This window comes from Carassius auratus, unplaced genomic scaffold (assembly GCF_003368295.1).
Source record: "Carassius auratus strain Wakin unplaced genomic scaffold, ASM336829v1 scaf_tig00216229, whole genome shotgun sequence".
Taxonomy (NCBI): domain Eukaryota; kingdom Metazoa; phylum Chordata; class Actinopteri; order Cypriniformes; family Cyprinidae; genus Carassius; species Carassius auratus.
In genome coordinates this window covers 2,579-21,332 of record NW_020528464.1, presented here as the reverse complement: position 1 = coordinate 21,332, position 18,754 = coordinate 2,579, and the positions used below count along the sequence as shown (strand labels likewise).

The following is an 18,754-nucleotide window of genomic DNA, read 5'->3' as shown; positions in this document are numbered from 1 at the left end:
AATTGTTGCAGAAATAACCGCAATAATTAACCACAACCATAAACTCAAAACAGTGATTGTGCACAGACACAACATGTAACATGAGGCATAAAAGGAAAGCAACATTTAATAGGCATGTAAATCAATACACATCCTCATTCTGATAGGCAACCTCTGTTACTGCGTATAAACCCACAGACTCAAATCGTGGAGCTTTGCTGTGATGCACTTTACAACAGTGAAAAAAAAATAAAATCAGAGAAAAGCCAACAGGCTCCAGTAGACTGGCATGGAGCACACAGTAGAGAACAAACAATCTGAGAGGGCCATGGACACTTCACCTGGATAGGAACCATAGAAAGGGACACATTAGTGTTAAATGTTTTACTTGGAAAGGCACAAACTATGATTCTCAGGTAAATTAATCTAAAGCGAAAAAGAAACGAAAAAGCACAATTTTGACTGAGAGAATCACTTCTGTCCCTTTGGGAGAGACCAGCCTGCTGTATAAATGATCCAACATCTGCCTTTTATTTCTGTTGCTTTCTGTTCATTTCAATGCCGAACGGTTGCTTTTCTCCCCCCAAAAGTGCAATTCACATAGGAGAGATCCAATGCATTTCTCTCCATCTCCCACAGTACCTGAGACCAGCCACTGTGCTACAAGAACATCATCCACATCAACAGGAAAAAAGAGAGGAAGAAAACAAAAAAAGAGCAAATAAAAAAAACACTAAGAACGGTTAAAAAAAAAAATGTTCACACATTCTATAACATGAGTAAAACTGGGAGAGCAGACCTTCAAAACAACTTTTTAAATTACAAAAACAAAAAGGAAAGACAGAATTTACATTGGTTGTCTGAATCTGTGTACTTTTCTCCATACGTCAGTCAACGAGTCTTTCCCCACCTATTTTGATCCCATAAAAAACAAAAACACCTTGGATCACTCATCCAGCCAGCGTCAAAGTGAACAGATGTCTGTGTGTAAGTCTGAGCCTGGTTGCCTTTTAGTTCTCAAATAACAGTTTTGCATGTCATCTAAAATACAAGATTAAACAGTCCATCTGGGTTTAAGTCACATAACATATATCATCTTATTTCTGACCACTGAAGTCTCTTCTGGTCTCCAACATTGTACAAATATATTTATTTGTTCCACTGAATTGTTTCCTTACAAAGGTTGTCAGAGTACTGAGGGGTCCTCTCTGAGCAGATGCCAAACGTGAGGCAGTGAGTTTCTATTCTGAGGTGGAGCAGAGACAGAAAGGGAGAGAACTCCACGTTTCAGCTCAAGTCCTTTGCTTTTGTTTTTAGTTTAAACGCACCAGTGACTCTTAACGTTTCAAAGAGGCCCCTCCTCACTTGTGCCGCTGGAGCGTTTTCCTCTTCCTCCTCTTGAAGAAACAACAGCACCTGAAAAGAGTGAATGAGTTGAAGACAGTTTTGCAATCTCCTCTCTTCATTTTCAAACAGTTTTAGTTAAACAGTTGAAAAAATAAATAAAATTAGAACAAAAACAGGACCAAATGTCTCCTAATGATAGCATGATTCAGACTGCACAAATGTGTAAAACTTTTGTAAAAATTCTACTTACTTTGTATCATCAGCCACCTCTACTTCAGCAGGGGCAGTTATGGGAGCGTTGGAGTGTCCCGCTGTGGGATCGTCTGTATTCACTTCTCCGTTGGTTGAGCTCATAACCTGAACATTAATTTAATGCAGCAGGTAGTGAGTTTTTAATACAGTTTGGCAAAGATGAGTAACAACACAAAACCACAGTACACACTGGAATTTATTTAATCTAAGGGTGCTTTCACACTAGCACTTTTGGTGCGCACCCGGGTTCAATTGACATCAGAGCTCGACTCGTTCAGATGATGTGATCGCTGACTTCCGAACTCGGGTGCGCAATCTGTGAACCGTACCATAGTCCAATTAAAAAGGGTGGCCTGGGGTACAGTTCATGTGAACTCCAATATGGTTCACTGTTGATATGAACGCAATCTTACCAAATCACGGATGTGAACTGCTATTAATGACGCATTATTTGATAAAAATGTGTGTTAGTTTCACTCACTTTCCCGACAAGCATGACTTACACACTGCAAACAGAGAGCTGAATATATCCAATTTCTGTTCGCCTTCAGCATTCTTTAGAGCATTTGCAGTACATTTGTTAGACAGACGTTAAGTGCCATTATGTACCGGAGCTTTGTAAACAAAATGAATGGTTAAAAAAACGTAAATATATAAAAGTGCAGAGAGCACTTACTAAGTTACTAAGCAATGGGGTAAACAGCTGCTGGCTTGATGACGCAAACGAACCGTGGTTCGGACCTAAATAAAATAATATGAATGCAGTCCAGCAGGAGGAGGGGGGAGCAACCAAACTCGAGTTCGGATCAGGCAAGCGAACCAAGTGTGAAGGCACCCTAAATTACACATTATATTTATCAGTTCATGTAACTTAAGTTGGGGCTTAGTAACCTATTAAGGACACTTTTTTAAATAATTAGAGTTGTTCCGATTCCGATATTAGTATCGGAAATATCACCGATACCACGACATATTCTGGCATCGGCGAGTTCATGAATTCATATACCGATCCGATACCATTTTCTTAAACAAGACACAGTTATGAACGCTAGCTTTGCCTAACAGCTGCATGGTTCTTCTTCGCTGCTCAGAATGCATTGCAAACACAGGAAGTTGTGCTGTGTTGCCACAAGCAACCCCTGTTTAGAGCAGCGAAGAAAATAAAATGCGGTATCAGTATGTCCGCTGTTTAGCAGTATTTCAGACTGGACCAACCAGACGGTAAAACGGGGACTAGGATGCCACAAGTACTGGCACTTCACTAACAAGTCGGTGCTGAAAATTAAAAAAAATGTGATGATACCAGCGTCTCTGTAGTACCGGTAGTTACCGACTCCCAAGTATATTCGGTACCCGCAGCTGCGTTCAGTCGCTTCTGTGTTAGTCTAAGTGCAGGGCTCCAGACTGTAGCCGAATATATACTAGTGTCTGTGAATATCAAACTGCAAAATACTATTTAAATATTACTCCTGCAAATTCTACATCTCTGTGAGTGACGGGCGCAGATGCACGGGAGCTCGCTGTCTTGTAGTCTCTTCCATGTGTCACTATATGAGGACACGAACGCATAAACCTTCACTTCATGAGAATTTACCGGTTCAATTGAGAAAACGGTCATATCATAAACACAGACACTCAAAGATCTTCATGGCAACCCATCAAAATAAATATTCAATTTAACGTGAGTAAATTGACAATATATTAAGCTACTGTTGCCTACAGTAGATTTAGCTACATCTCTATGTTGTAATAATAATACATCTCTATTAATAATAATAATTATGCCTAGACGGTTTCTTGTTTTTTACTTGTTTTGTTGTAAAGAGATTGTCTGTCATTTTTTGTATTCCTAGAGTTATTTGTTGCAGTCTTTTATACAGTTATATTGTAAAACTAAAATACCTTTTTTAGTTTAAGTTCTTTTTCGCTTAAGAAAATAAATAATATTTCTGTCAAATTCATGTCAGATAGTAAAAATAGTGTAATAAATACAGTAGTTCACTATGTATTTGCTCTTGTTTTATTAAGTCTGAAGCACACCATAAAATAATTCTAGAAATTTACACATGGGTAGTAGTATATACAGCTGTATATATACTGTACAGATACACTCCCAGGTATCGGATCAGTACTCTGTATCGGCCGATACCCTGAGCCCAGGTATCGGAATCAATATCGGGAAGAGAAAAAGGGTATCGAAACATCTCTATAAATAATTAAACGATTCAAATTAAGGTTGCTTAGCACCAACCAGGGACGGTTAAGTCAAATATTGGAAATACTTCAACACAGAAAATGAGCAAGTTTAGCTGGAAATCTAATATATTTTAAATGAAAATGTAAAAATGTACACCCTGGATAACTAGAGGTTTACAAGCAAACATACATTTGTCTTGCTGAGCTACTTATTTACAATACAAGCAGTATTTTCACACTGAAGTCATCAGATCCCAAGCCTACCCATCAAGAGCGTGAAAGTGATTGTGTTAGACAAAGACAAGAGAGGAAAAGACCATTTAAGTGTTCACAACTGGAAAATGGACCGAGGTGTCTCAAGTGAGAGGATGACAGGAACAGACAACAAGAACAGAGAAAGGAGGAGATCGACACTAACAGCATGCAGTACTGCGCAAACACCCAGTACCTGGACAGAGCCCCCCAGCCTATCGGCCGTGAGATGCGACCCCAGGAGCTCCCTATTGGTCACAGGAGTGGGCTGGGACTCACTTCCTTTAGGTTCTGGAGACTGGCATGACAGCGATGGGGGAAAGGGGTGAGGAGTGGCAAAGAGCATAAGAGATGTTTTTTGAAAAGAGGTGAGGGTGTAAAGAAAAAAAGAACAGAACGAGTTTAAAGAGGAACGCCTTTCATGCACACGCAGACTATTCTAGCTAACAGGATTGAGGTGGAAATATAAGTGTGAATATAAGAGTGAAAAAACAAGAGATCACGCGACATGCAGAAAAGGATAGGGAAGCTAAGCTCTTCCACAAAATAGCCAATCATATCAAAACTTAGAATGTAATGGCCATTTATCTAAGGGACTGTGACCAACACATCTAAAAGACAAAAAACATCTAAAAGAATGACAGCATTTGAGGAAATTACAGATCTTCAGACTAGCAAAAACTACTCTGGTTGCAGGAAGCTGTCTTGGGATTGTTGATGAGTGAAACAAAAAAATACTGTTGACATGATTTTAGAGAGAATCATAAAACACTGAGATAACATTCAAAAAATTACACTGCATAAAGTAATGGTTCTCCAAAAATAACCAAAGAAAATTAAAAAAGGGAAGCTGGTACTTAAAAGTAATAACTGTGGCCCATTCTTCCTCTTTTAGATCAACAAGGATTTGACCGTAAAACTGAAAGTGAAGTATGCCTAATATAATAATTATAACATAAAGACGTCAATACTATAATGTAAACTAAAATTACTTTGTCAAATTGATAAATAAATACATTTAAATTGGTTAATGTTTCTTTTTAAAAGTTAAATTAACAATAAATTAATAAATAATTTAATAAAATATTTAAAAAGTGCAGTTTAATCAAGAGTACAATAGAAATTAAATTACAAAATAGATAATATTACAAAATAATAATAGTTTTAAATATGGATATTAGCCAATATGAAGAGTTTTTTTTAATTTCATTATTTAATTCCTTCATTTTATTTTAAAGTGTCACTTTGAAATTAGCAATTAAATTACTTCTCGCTTGACCACATACTATAAAATTGCACAAAAAAGGGAGAGGTGTAATTTATAATGGCATAAAGGTATAGTGACTTCTCCCACCTGGTTTTTGGTCTGGGGTTGTGCTTTGTCTCTGCTGCTGGGCTGCAGAGGGGTGTCACTAGGCATGGGTCCTATTGGAGTCGGCTGTGTAAACAAAGAAAACTCAACATCCATGTACTTTTTAACATCAAATACAAGTGGTTTATGATAGGAAATCCAATTAGGCTCACCAGCGGCTTGCCAACCCAGTCATATTCATAGTCAAAGACATAGCCATTTCTGTCAAAGAGGTCTGTAAAGAGCTTTCTCAAGTAGTCGTAATCTGGTTTTTCAAAGAAATCCAGTCTCCGGACGTATCGCAGGTAGGTGGCCATTTCTTCTGTGAAAGGATGTCAGAGTTAAGGCAATGCACTGGAGATGTGACAGCACGAGATATGTGGCCATTTGAAAAAGAACTGGCTTACCAGGGAAACTCTCACAGAGCACTTCTATAGGGGTTGACCTTTTGGTATCTCCAATTTTCTGATAGCGCTCCTTCAGTGTGTCAGCCTTAATGAACGAACAGGACACAACAAACATAAGAACATTTTGGGTATCCATGAAGACATTTGTCCAGTAATTACCATTAGCATTAACTATTTCACAGTCCTGTTCGGCATGTACATATTATGTTTTTACTACAGTACTGCTAGGGCTGTACGATATGACGATATATATCGGTTGGACGATATAATACCTATCGTTTCATATTGTGCTCTATCGTTTATTTCATGGAGTCGCAAAATACATTGTATATGGTAAAACTTTTTCATCATTTGAATGACTGCTATATTTAAATGCCACCAAGACAGGACCAGGTGGAGAACGAACAACCAGGACAAAACGAGGAGCTTGTTCCCAAACAAGGGACTACATCTATAGCATGGACACGCGTTTTAAGCACTGTAGTTTTAAAACAACCGATGTTTAAGCCATTGAAACAAACAACAGAGCCAACTTCTGTCTGTTTCTGTGTGAGGACATTTTTTTGGCGCTTTATTGGCTTTGAGCGATTACATAAACACACTGTGTCAGAATCCCTGTCTTTGCAAGTATCCTCATAAACACAGAGATTTAGGTCTAGAAAGAGACTAAACAGCTGAAAAGTAAACGCATATGTAACAGTATATTGGATCCGGACTTCGGTCTTAAAGGGGAAGCTGTCCAATGTTCGTCCTGTCTCTCATTCATATCAATCAAATAGCAGTGAGAGAAAATCTTTTGTAACTTTAATAATAAAACTAATAATAGTGATATATTTATATAGATGTATAGAATCTATATTCATAATACACATGTTAATTATATCAGAAAACGCTGCGACTCATTTGAAGCATGCAACATCCGCTCGGATAAAAGTTCAAAGTGCTCTAAACAGCGCTGTGTGATCCAGGTGAGAAGCGCTTGAATTCAGCGTTTAACACAAATGACTGTAGTTTAAAGCCAAACAGGAGAAACACAGTCAGAAGGCTTTTCAATCTACACATCCCCATCATTTACCATGGATTTACTGTAGTAACACTCACTGCACCATGGTATTGTGGCAGAAATGTAGGATATTCACACAGAATTTTAATACATAAGTAATGATAAGTATAGTATGTATTTGTGATTAAGCTATAGCATGTGTGCATTTATACTGAATGTTTTAGACTACTGTTTTTCATACTAAGAGGCAACCTAAAAAACAGTTATATTTTTACCATGGTATTGTCGTCATTTGAATTGTGTTTATCATGATTTAAATGTATTTTACTATGGGAGGCCAATGCTTAATAATAATAAAAAAAAAGTCTGCATAAAATTGTTACAGATTTTGACAGTGAACAAAAATTTACCTCTGCATCCTAACTTAAGTTTTTATTAAATGTGCATTTTTAAGTGATATTACGATTAATATCAGGCAACCCAAATCTGTTTCTTGATTTGAAAAAATATCACTCATTAGAACATGCAAAAACTAAGAAATTAATTTTTCTATTTAGATATTTATTTTCTTAAGGAAAATTAATGGTTTGGTTTCTGCAACTTTCACTTTGAAGCATAAATCTGTCTTTAAACTTGAAAGATTTGATGTGATAATTATCAATATTGACTGATATGAAAAAATGCTGGCCATATCGCCTAGCCCTAGTACTACCCCTGAACCTAACATTGACCCATGTAGTTACCATGTGTCTCCTGTACAGCCAAAGCTTTCAAAAGTTTGATACATGCTCAGTAAAACCTAGTATACGCAACATTCACCGTGCGCCTGTGCTGTTGTTAAGAGAATGAGACAACTGAAAAGAGCGGAGTCTCTAACCATAGATTTTTACTTTACCAGACTTTAAGTATCTGTGTTTTTGCAGAAGACATTGATCTCTCATACATGAATGTCACGATTCCTCCATTAAATTTGAATACTCAATTTAAAAAAAAATCCTCAAATGCAATTTGCCTGCATCAAGTAAGGTAAATCATTTATAAACCTATGCAAACACACAGGAGGACACATCAGTATATTTCTGAACAACTGTTTATAAAATTTTCAAAATAAAAATCTAACTCGCACTCTGAGTTTGCACTGAGTTTTGATGTCCACATTTTCAAGAAATGACAGTGGCTGTAGCATTTCTGACGTTAAGAAATGGCCCAATATTAAAGATTAAGTGGACATTTGAATTAAATGTTGTTTAGTTAATATTAAACAAGGATAAGATCTTGCAGTAAAGTGTAAAAACAATCGTCAGGCCGTTGGCAGCCTCTGCAGTCATTTCCATTGTTCTATTGTTTATGATACATTATTTATTAACAGTTTTGCTCAATAAAACCATAAGCTCACTTGCTTTTGATACTTAATTTGAACTAATAATTTTTGCGTCATTGCTATTATATTTTAAAGGCTTTTGTTCACTTGTGTCTATTTTTATTACCAAAAAGAAATTAATATAATTATCCCATTAATTGTCAGAATAATCAACCGATTAATCGATTACCAAAATAATCGTTAGTGCCAGCCCTACTCTCATATATACAAAATCTGGTTTAAGATATTTAAAGCAATGTAACAAAATAAAACAAACTGCATTTTTCTAAAATGCTATGATTTTCACATTCAATTTTTGAAACAAACCCCTAAATCAAAATGCATGAAGGCAGCAAACATTTCTTTCACTCCACCTACACCAGTACCTTTAAACCTTGCCAGGGCAGACTGCCTCGTAGGAAGTACATAAACATATGACCCAGCGCCTCCAAATCGTCCCGTCTGCTTTGCTCTGCAAGATAGAAAGACATGCAAAATTATGAAACTGCCAGCTACACTAGAATCTGTCTTCAGTCAGATAAGAAACTTAATTCAATGCGCAAAATAGATTTTTTTTTTTGGATTTAGCATAAATAAACAAAAAAAGGCTAAATCTATCCAATGCATCATGATTAAATCTAAGTGCTGTGCCTGAACATGCAGAGATTTGTGTCTCTAACAGCTAAGCTAGGTTTTAAGGCGTACTTTAGTCTTTATCCCCCCATGAAATTCTAATAACCCTAAACCCTGACAGAGCGAATCGTCCCTGTGTGTGTGGCTCTTACCCTTCCCCAGGTGTGTGTTGATGCTCATGTAGCGAGCTGTCCCTGTTAAGCTTTTGTGCTCCCTGTAAGGGATGTGTTTTTTGGTCTCAGGGTCAATGTATTCTTTGGCAAGCCCAAAGTCGATGATGTGGATTATATGTTGCCTCTTGGTCCCTGGCCGGCCCACCAAAAAGTTCTCGGGCTTAACGTCCCTGTAGATCAGACTTCTTGTGTGCACATACTCCATCCGTGTGATCTATGATAGAGGTAAATGTCATAATAGGGGAGGGCGCTATACTGGTATTATGTTGTTCCATGAAATGGATTTGCTATACTGTGCATACTGTTATACATTCATGAATTCAAATATTGCGTTTATATTGTTTTGTTTAATTTGGTACATTTTGCAAATTTTAACAAGTGATAAAGAGGCTAGGCTGAACGTTTTCGCCGTACTACACAGGCATTAGTAATCAATAGCATCACAAACACAGAGAGCACCGTAACAGACCAAATTAATAAAGCATAAAACAGTGGAAAAACAATATCACAAAAAAAAAAAAAAAAGACTTTTCAGGTCTATGTCCAATCCCTCAATTTGTCTAGTTTTATAAGGTTAAAATATTTTGCCTGTAACTTTTTCTCATATTGCAATATAATATCGATATTGCCAGGACAGTGTAAAATATTGTGATATGAATTTTAGCTTATAATGCCCACCCCCCTTATGTCATGTTGGAACTAATAAATGAAAAAAAATTTTTTTACATCTTTGTCTCATAAGTGAGAGACCACACTGACCAGCTGAATTGCGATCATGAGGACAGTCTTGAGGGAAAAGGTTCTGTCGCAGAGGTCGAACAGGTCCTCCAGACTGGGGCCCAGCAGCTCCAGCACCATGGCATTGTATTTCCCACAAGGCCCAAAGTAGTACACCTGAGGAACACCCTCTGAACACATATTTATATGCTGTTAGAAAACAGATCCACAGAGCTCTGAAATGTAAGTACAAACTGGCAATTCAGCAAAGCATTAACTAAAATGAGGTTACATAATAAGATTACATAAAGACAGGGAACGATAATCTTTTGTTATGTGGTGTTCGGCATTCTTTGATTTTTTTAGGAATAATTATTAGGTCATATGAGGTAGACATGAATCTATTATTATGTACATAACATTTAGGCCTGTCACGATAACATAATTCGTCGATAAAGCGATATTATTGTCATTTTAAAGACCATTTTATGCCACTGAATATATAATCATAATGTAACAGCATAATAATGCAAGAAGGCCTAGACATTTCCAAATGACAACAAAGTTTATAATTTAAGAACATTTAGATCGTGGAAATTTAGTATCAAAATACCTTAAAAATCTGGAATAAAGAGTAAATAAACATTTTCTAACAAAAAGTGCAAAGTAACAAGTAGAAAAAAAGAAAACTGCACAAAGAACTTGTATGGAGATTTTTTCCTGACCTTCTTTTCTCTGTAAATTCAGGGTGCACAATATTGCTGAAAAACACAATCACTATTTAGCAGTCAGATGCCCGTATGCACAAAGGCACAGATACCTAAACAAGACCATATCTGCAGATGAAACAGAAAACTAATCTTTTCCGTCTCGTCTTGCTGTCTGACACACTCCTGAAGTGCTTACACAAGCACAAGCCATATCTCGGAGAGCGTCTCATCCGTTTTCTGTGCGCACAGCCGCCGCACATGTGCAAAGCACGCGCACGCCGCACACACATAGACATGTTTCAGACAGCACGCGAACTAGGGTTGTGCCGATAGATGATAGTATCGTGTATCGATGGTAGTCAGAGATATCGACATAAGCAGATTTCTCTGTCGATAATAATAAAGACGATATTAGGCTCATTTTCCTATTATTATATTGAATAATAATAATAATAACTATTTTTTTTTATTAGGCAGCTTATTATAATTCGGTTATCAAACAGCCCAGCAATTTCACTTCAGCACCGCATTTCTCTCTCTCTCTCACACACACACACGAGCGCACGCAAGCGCAGGAGGATTAGAGCCTGTAGTCGCTGAAGTTGTCCGCTTTGACTCGGATAACTCGTTAAACACATGAAACGAAAGAGATAGAAAACGAGGAGTTGGTGTCCCACACATTTAATGGCTGCTACACGGCAACGCGCTCTTCTCATTCATTAGCGATTAACTATTTGTTGGCGTTACAAATAGAGTAAAGACAATATAATAACAAGGCGGCAGAGCAAACTTATCCATAGTGGTTCTCACGTAGTCCTTCTCTTAAAGACTGATCACTTATAACACACACACTATGTGGTGATGACGTAGAAGGACTGCGTGAGAACCACTATGGATGAGAAGTTCGCTCTGCCGCCTTATTATTTTTATGCACTACGCACTATAATGTTGATGCATGCAAAATAAAGTTTTGCCCGTTACAACGTTTCAATCCACAAACAGACATACATCGTCTGCAGATTTAAGGTATTTCATTGAACTTTAACAAGTAATCTGAATGGCCTATTACCTAATAAATCAATTATCTAAAAAATTAATTTACAATTAAATCTAGTTCACAACAATGGCTGTTGGGTGCAAAAAGATGGCTACTAAAAAAACACTTTAAAGCAAATATGTAAACCGATACATATCAAACTCTTAGAATGCTGAAAAATACCAAGAACCATGATTTTTATCAATATCTCTGAGCCCTAGTCTGGCCTGATCCTTGAGTCAATCTCGCAGTACCTTTGACAACAATCACAAAAACATGATACCTGAGAATCCACGAACACACACAAACAGATTCACAATACAACTGAGGAATGACTAAATATGAAAGTGTACAGTGTCATGATTTTCTAAAGCTCTCCTCATAAAAAATGCATAGCAGAATAAAAAGGGTCTGAGGCCTTAATGCTGGAAACAGAGATCTCTAGCTCAACAGCAGTAAAAGATGAGCGCTTCACCCAGCAACTGTAGGCTTTATTTCATCTGAGCCTTAATAGGCAGTCTTTGACTGACTTTTGAAATAAGCTATAAGTTAACCTTTGACATCTCTGAATATAAGTTAGCCTCTATCTGTCCTGTTGTCCGAAAAGAACACACCAAGTAGATCAATCGATGCACAGAAACCAAAGCTTGTGCTGATTCAATTCGTCATCTGTGCTGTAAAGAGGAAGTGGACAGGATGGGCTAAAAGAACTCACAAATGTAAATAGGATATGGACAGCATATGCCGTGAAACAAAGAAAAACGGTCCCAAACTGTGGTCTGAATATGCTAAATAATCTAATATGCTAAACAGAAAGTTTTAAAGTTGTAATGTGTGGTGTAAGAAGATAAGACAAAAGTACTGCATATTGCTTACCTGAGCTCCCCAACTGTTTGTAAAACCTGTACTCGAGATGGAGCTGGGGTGCTCTGGATTTGATTGGCTCCTATAAAAGAGCAAAATTAACATAATTAGTTTTGGTGACCTTCTTAAGTAGCAATAAGATTCCAGTTATTAACGTTGCTTCAGCATAAAAGCAGTAAAACATAGATGGATAATTTTACAATGTACAAACTCTGTGTAAATATATAGTTGTGAATCCTCATATTCGCACAAACATTCAGTGGCCAAGATAACTAATATGTGGCCTTCTATCATTAGGATATTGCTAGGCATGGAAGATTTTGGGTTATGCCATCACTAAGTGATCAATGTGAGGTGGTCCATTTAGCTGAATGCTGAATGTTTTTACATAATGTGTGCGAGTGCGTTCAGATTAGTGCAGGATCCAGGGTTGAGTCATCTGTGGCACCAACAGCTCTGAACATGTGAAAAAAAGCAATACTAAGCAGGAAGCAGAATGGATGAGCAAAATAAGTGTATACATAAAAACAAACAGATTGCATAAAGACCACGGGGTGTATTAAATACCCAGCAGTGGAGAGTGAGGAGTACAACAGGTTTACGCTTTTAGCATGTATTTCCAGGATGAGTTTACACTTATAAATAGTCAAATCAGAGTAACATCACCCTCTATTTAGTACCAGTAATTGGGTAATGCAGCCTTAATGCAGCTTCTCCAGAGTGGATATTTGTCTTGTTTAACAGAGTCCACATCATCAGGCAGAAATGTATCATAGCAGAATGAAGAGCTGAAATCAGTGTTGTAGCATCTCAATGATGCTGTTTTCAACAGACCCATACTTCAATCGCGTCACTCTTATCAATAAATGTATCACTACATTTTAGGTAAGTGTGATTAAGGATCTCTGTAAAGGTGAGACCAAGGAGCTTAACAACATAAAAGTGACAATGTCTCACTTACATGATCACAGTCCCATTTCTTTTAAAGCAGAACAGTTTGCAAAATGTTAAAGTAATACAGAGAGAAGTGTATTTGAGACCCTAGATAATATTCTAATCACTAACTCATCTTTCCCTGTGTATTTTTGGATAAGCAGCCTTGAAACCAAATCCAATTAAAATATTGATATGGAAAAACAGATTTTATATTGTATTTGCATGGCTTGCACAGCAACTAACCATAAAAAAGTGGACGTTTTTCTAACTAAGAGGGTAGGAGACTACTCCACAATATGACATTGACCAATCGTAAAACAAATATTTACACTACTATTTAAAAGGTTGGGATCTGTAAGACCTCATATGCTTATCAAGGATACACTATTTGATCAAAAAAAGTATTTAAAAAAATTATTTGAACAATTTATATGCACGTAAAATTATATTATTATAAATAAATATACATAACACCAAAGTTAGCAGGTTGAATGGTAGTTTTTTGTAAAATATATATTTACTTTTATAATAATCTGTTTTTAGTGTTTATTAAATCTAATTTGCCATTGAATTCATCTACCAGCAACAGGAGTGTAGTACTCATACATAGCATTCATTACGTTGAAAAGTCGATCTTTTGTTCATTAAGAGTACATTCCACACCACAGGTTAGGAAATTGAAAAAATATGGATGTTCAGCATATAGGTTTTTTAAAAAAGTCATATCCGTGGGAACTGTAGAATAAAAGGTTCAAGTAATTACATGGTAATGAGTAAGCGTAAAAAGATTATTCTTCCAAACGGAACTGGGTGAACAAAAGCGAACACAAGCACTGCATATTAATGTAATGTGGTTTAGATGTTATAATATAAACTACTGTGAATTTATTTTGTAACCCAAAGGTTGCAGGTTCCGGCAAGGATTATAGGTGGGGGGATGAATGAACAGAGCTCTCTTCCACCTTCAATACCACGAGAGACCCTTGAGTAGGGCACCGAACCCCCAACTGCTCCTCGGGCACCATAGCAAAAATGGCTGGCCACTGTTGTGTGTGTGTTCACTACTCACTGCTGTGTGTGTGCACTTGGATGGGTTAAATGCAGAGCAAAAATTCCAGGTATGGGACACCACACTTGGCTACACATAATTTTTTTTTTTTAAACAGCACACACATACACTACAAGGCAGCAGATGAATTTCAGGTGCATTAACTTCTAATATAAAACACAATATCAACTGTTTTTGTGAGGAACTTACCAGTTTAATGGCCACATATTCATTGGTGTAAAGATTTTTCCCGAGTCGAAGCTCTCCAAAGTTACCGCAGCCGATCTTCTTTCCCACTCGGAAATTAGGGCCAACCATAAGCACCCCAGAATTGGACCCAGGACCCTCGGCCACCCCCATGCCCTGTCCTGCTCCCACCAGTCTTAGACATTCTCTTTCCTTCCTCCGCCTCCCCTTTTCCTCCTCCTCCTACTCCTCTCTTATCAAAATCCATAAGCTTGTGATACCCCGGCCTCTCCACGATTACTCCACTGCCATAAAATCACAGAGCCACCAAAACAACTAACAACAGGGGCACAGGGAACGGGATGGAGGAGAGGAATTTAGAGAGAAAGAGAGTGGAGGGAATGGCTTATCCACAACACGGCTCTACACATATAGATTAAACTAAACATTAACTTCTTTTAAAGGCAGGGAAGGTATAGCAGACAATCCAAGGTCAATGCAATTCAGGATGAAGACATCATTTGGAAATCTTCCTTAAATCCAACCACGTTCCTTGGGAGAAAGACAGATGCACACGACCCTAGCTGGTAATAGTGAGGCGGTGTCTGGCATCGGTTTCCATCCTTTGCGTCCACTCCAGGTGGTTTTGCAGAGATATGACAGGCATTCCTTGAGTCCAAGTATCAATGCAGAGCATATCAAAGTTTGCGTTGAGAGGAAACAGGCGGAACATCAGCTGCTTATCACTTTATAATATCTGGGGCAGAGAAAAGGCACAATTAGCACTAAATAGACTGCTTAAAAGTACATAAAGAGAACTGCATTGGCACATGTTCTACTATGGAGGTGAGGAACACACTTTGTATTTATCATTTTAAGGGACAGTTCAGTCAAAAATAACACATTTCCCATTAAGACATTTAGGGATGCAAAGGGGTGGAAAATTTCCAGAAACTTCCAAAAGGTTTAGGAAATATTACACCTTTTTGCAACCCTACATACAGGTTTGGAAAGTAATGTTATACCCGGGTGAACGATCCCATTAATATATTAATGATTTAGAAAACACCTTAACAACTCTTAATAGAAACATTTTGAAAGAAACCCCCAAAATAAAAAATTTTTAACCCCCTTTTTATCTCAGAGGCCAGGGCTAAATAAGAAAGCTTTCTTGCATTACCAATAACAACTTCTAAATCTATTACAGCTAACACAGCGGATTTTAACACTATGAGGCAAGACAATGAATTAAAACATTTATACATAAGCATATACAAGTCCTCCTTAAACACAGTTGGCTTTGTTTTAAAGCTTTAATCTCTTGTAATATCTCAAATAAAACAGAACACGTACAAAAAAAAAAAAAATGCAGGGAGAAAACTGCACCATCACTGCCTCTATGAAACGCTTAAGTCTGAACATTTGAGAGACACGAAACCGGAGACCATCTCCCTGCAGGAAATGTTATCTAGCGTTTCTGACTTCCAGCTCTAAAAATACATCCCTCAGGAGCTCGAGATGAGGCTTGAGGTCATGAGAAGACGAGCCAAGGCGGATTCATCTTGGATAGAACGTCTCGGTTGTGTTGATACTGGATGGAGGCACCTCACCAGATGTTACAGATGATGCCATCCATGGTTTTATTTTCCTTTGACAGACATATAAAACTAGCCATTTAACCTGTATTATATTAGCTGTATACTACTGACATATAGATACTACTCTGACCAACAACAGATTACATCCTGATTGTACCACGGAAACCCATTTGATACCATTAATTCCCTTTCAGCAAAGCTGCTTTGAAAGAATATGTATTGTGAAATGCACTATACAAATGAGATTGAATTTTTAACAGAGAATGTCCCCTTAAAATCAAACGTAAAAGAATTCATGCCCAGTAAACATATTATTAACATTAAAATAGAACAAGAGACAGACAGACAGATAAATAGCTAGCTAGATAGATAGATAGAGCTCCTTGTCAAAGACATATTCACTGCTTATGGTGACATAAAAACATCTAAATGACCTTCCAACAAAATGTTCCTTGTAATCCACTCTGAATGAACTCACTGAAATAATGCATCTTAATAAAGAACTGTCAATTAAACTATTGACAGATTACATCTTATGACAAAGAAAACGGTTGTCTTTACATCCAAACATTTTATGATGCACAACATTTGATCAGTCTAAAAAAAATGTTTATACTAACTGCCTGTGGACTTGTAGCATTAATTCCACTTCCAAAACAAGGTATAAGTATCATAAACTATAATTAAACATTATAAAATCTATAAAGTGAACCATCCAGCTAAGACTATAATTCATCGTCTCATGTCGGATCAGGCCAGATCTAATGCATCGACAACAAAACTGTTTTACAAACGCCAACAAATGTGCTATCAGGCCTGCACAGTGGCCTTCTCTCTCGATTCGGAAGCTGGTTTTACCGATGACCGACTTTTAGTCCGAAAACACGCTATACTGTCAGACATTTATGTCGAAACGATATCTAAAAGCTTAAGTTACTCGCGGAAAATAAATTAGCCAAATGTGCCTGCTAGCCGAATCCAGCTCGAAACCAAAGTATGAGAAAGAAACTTGCGTTGGTAAGATGAACTCCGAACATATTTTGGTACGTTGTGTTCCCTTTGTAAAAGTACATTTTACGAACGTAAAGACCGCAAAGAAGAGACGTTTCTTGTGAATCCTCGAGTGCTGAAGAGCTAATGTTGTCAAGTTAGCCACTGAGTTGCCAACTAAGCAGCAGAAATGAGTGAACACGGCTAACGGCGCTAACTAGCCCAAACAAGCTAACGATATGTGGCCTGCGCTCCAGCGAGCTAACGAGAGTTACCAAACCCGCATAACAACACCAGCGGGGTTATGGAAAATAAAAGACAGCTTGTTATTGTCTACATTCACATGATACATGCGTCAAAGCAATATTTGTTGGACAAACACAGATATTTTGTTGCCAGCCATTAACCGGGCAACTCCTTAATCCTGAACAGTCGAAATTGGTTTAAATTACGTTCACGGAATTTCCCATAAATCGTCCAAGGAGGAAGTCGTATCAACAGATTAGACACTTTTACCTAGATCTCTGTATTATAAATCGATGACAGTTTCCATTTTGTCGGTTTTAATGCTCATTCCTTGAAGCCATTATCATTTTTTCTCCCTCTTCGCTGATGTCTCTTTAAGCCTCTCCGTACAGCTGGCGCGTTTCCTCCGCTGTCGTCGATCACATTACTAGGGCTAAGTTTGCAAACCTTGCGTAGTTGGGTTTGGAGAATACCGGGTCATACAATTCCGCGCTCTTCGGAAAAATAATGCGCAGTTTCATTCAACGTAAAACAACCAGAAACTGAGCCAGATGACGTAGAAACTAGTGTAGACCTAGTATTTTCAATAATGAAAATGTTTGTACTGTACTTGGGTATTATTCACAATATACTCATGTTCCCAGTATTGTCTTAGTATACTAGATAAAGTACTGGACTCACTCAAATTATTTTCGTTTGCAGGTGGGTTAACCCTATGGTTTTTATCAGTCCTTTTTTTTTTTTTTTTTGAAATCGCTACTTCATCGGAATGGAACCACAAAATAATAATACAAATAAATAAATGATAAAAGAAAGAAAGAGACTTTTCGAGGACTTTATTTGAAAAAGCTAAATGGTCATAATATATTTTTTTTTAAATGACTGCCATTTGGAAATACAACACCAGCTTCGACTAATACCTCATACACCAGTTTATCCATGAACTCGTATATCAAAAGTTAAAATATCTGAGACTTATTCATACAGAATTTTGAATATTGAAATAAATCATTAAAGTAGCATTTAGTCTGAAGGAAAAGTTCACACAAAAATGAACATTTGACAATTAATGACCCTCATGCCATCCAAAATGTAGATGAGTTTGTTTCTTCATCTGACCAGAATTGGGGAAAATTAGCATTACATCATTAGGTCACCAACATATCTTCTGCAGTGAATGCATCATTAAGGCATTGTAACTTTTAACTGTTGCTTCTGGCCAAAATATGAAAAATTTTCATCACTGAAGAAAGCAATATTATCACCTGTTTGGAGTGGACTCTCTTCTGATGGCACCCATTCACTGCAGAGGATTCATTGGTTAACAAGTGATGTAATGCTAAAATTATCCAATTCTGAACCAATTCAACTATATGTGTGGATGACGGAAGGGGAATAATGTTTCTGCAAATTTAAATTTTTAATTTTAATTTTCTTTAATGATGATTTATTGGCTTTGTCCAGGAATGT

The 18,754-nt window shown here is 37.2% G+C and overlaps 1 pseudogene; it reads right to left on the bottom strand.

Moving 5' to 3' along the window:
• Nucleotides 1-81: 81 nt before the first annotated feature.
• On the bottom strand, nucleotides 82-17,707 carry LOC113097393 (casein kinase I-like; annotated as a pseudogene).
• Between the last annotated feature and the right edge of the window lie 1,047 nt (nucleotides 17,708-18,754).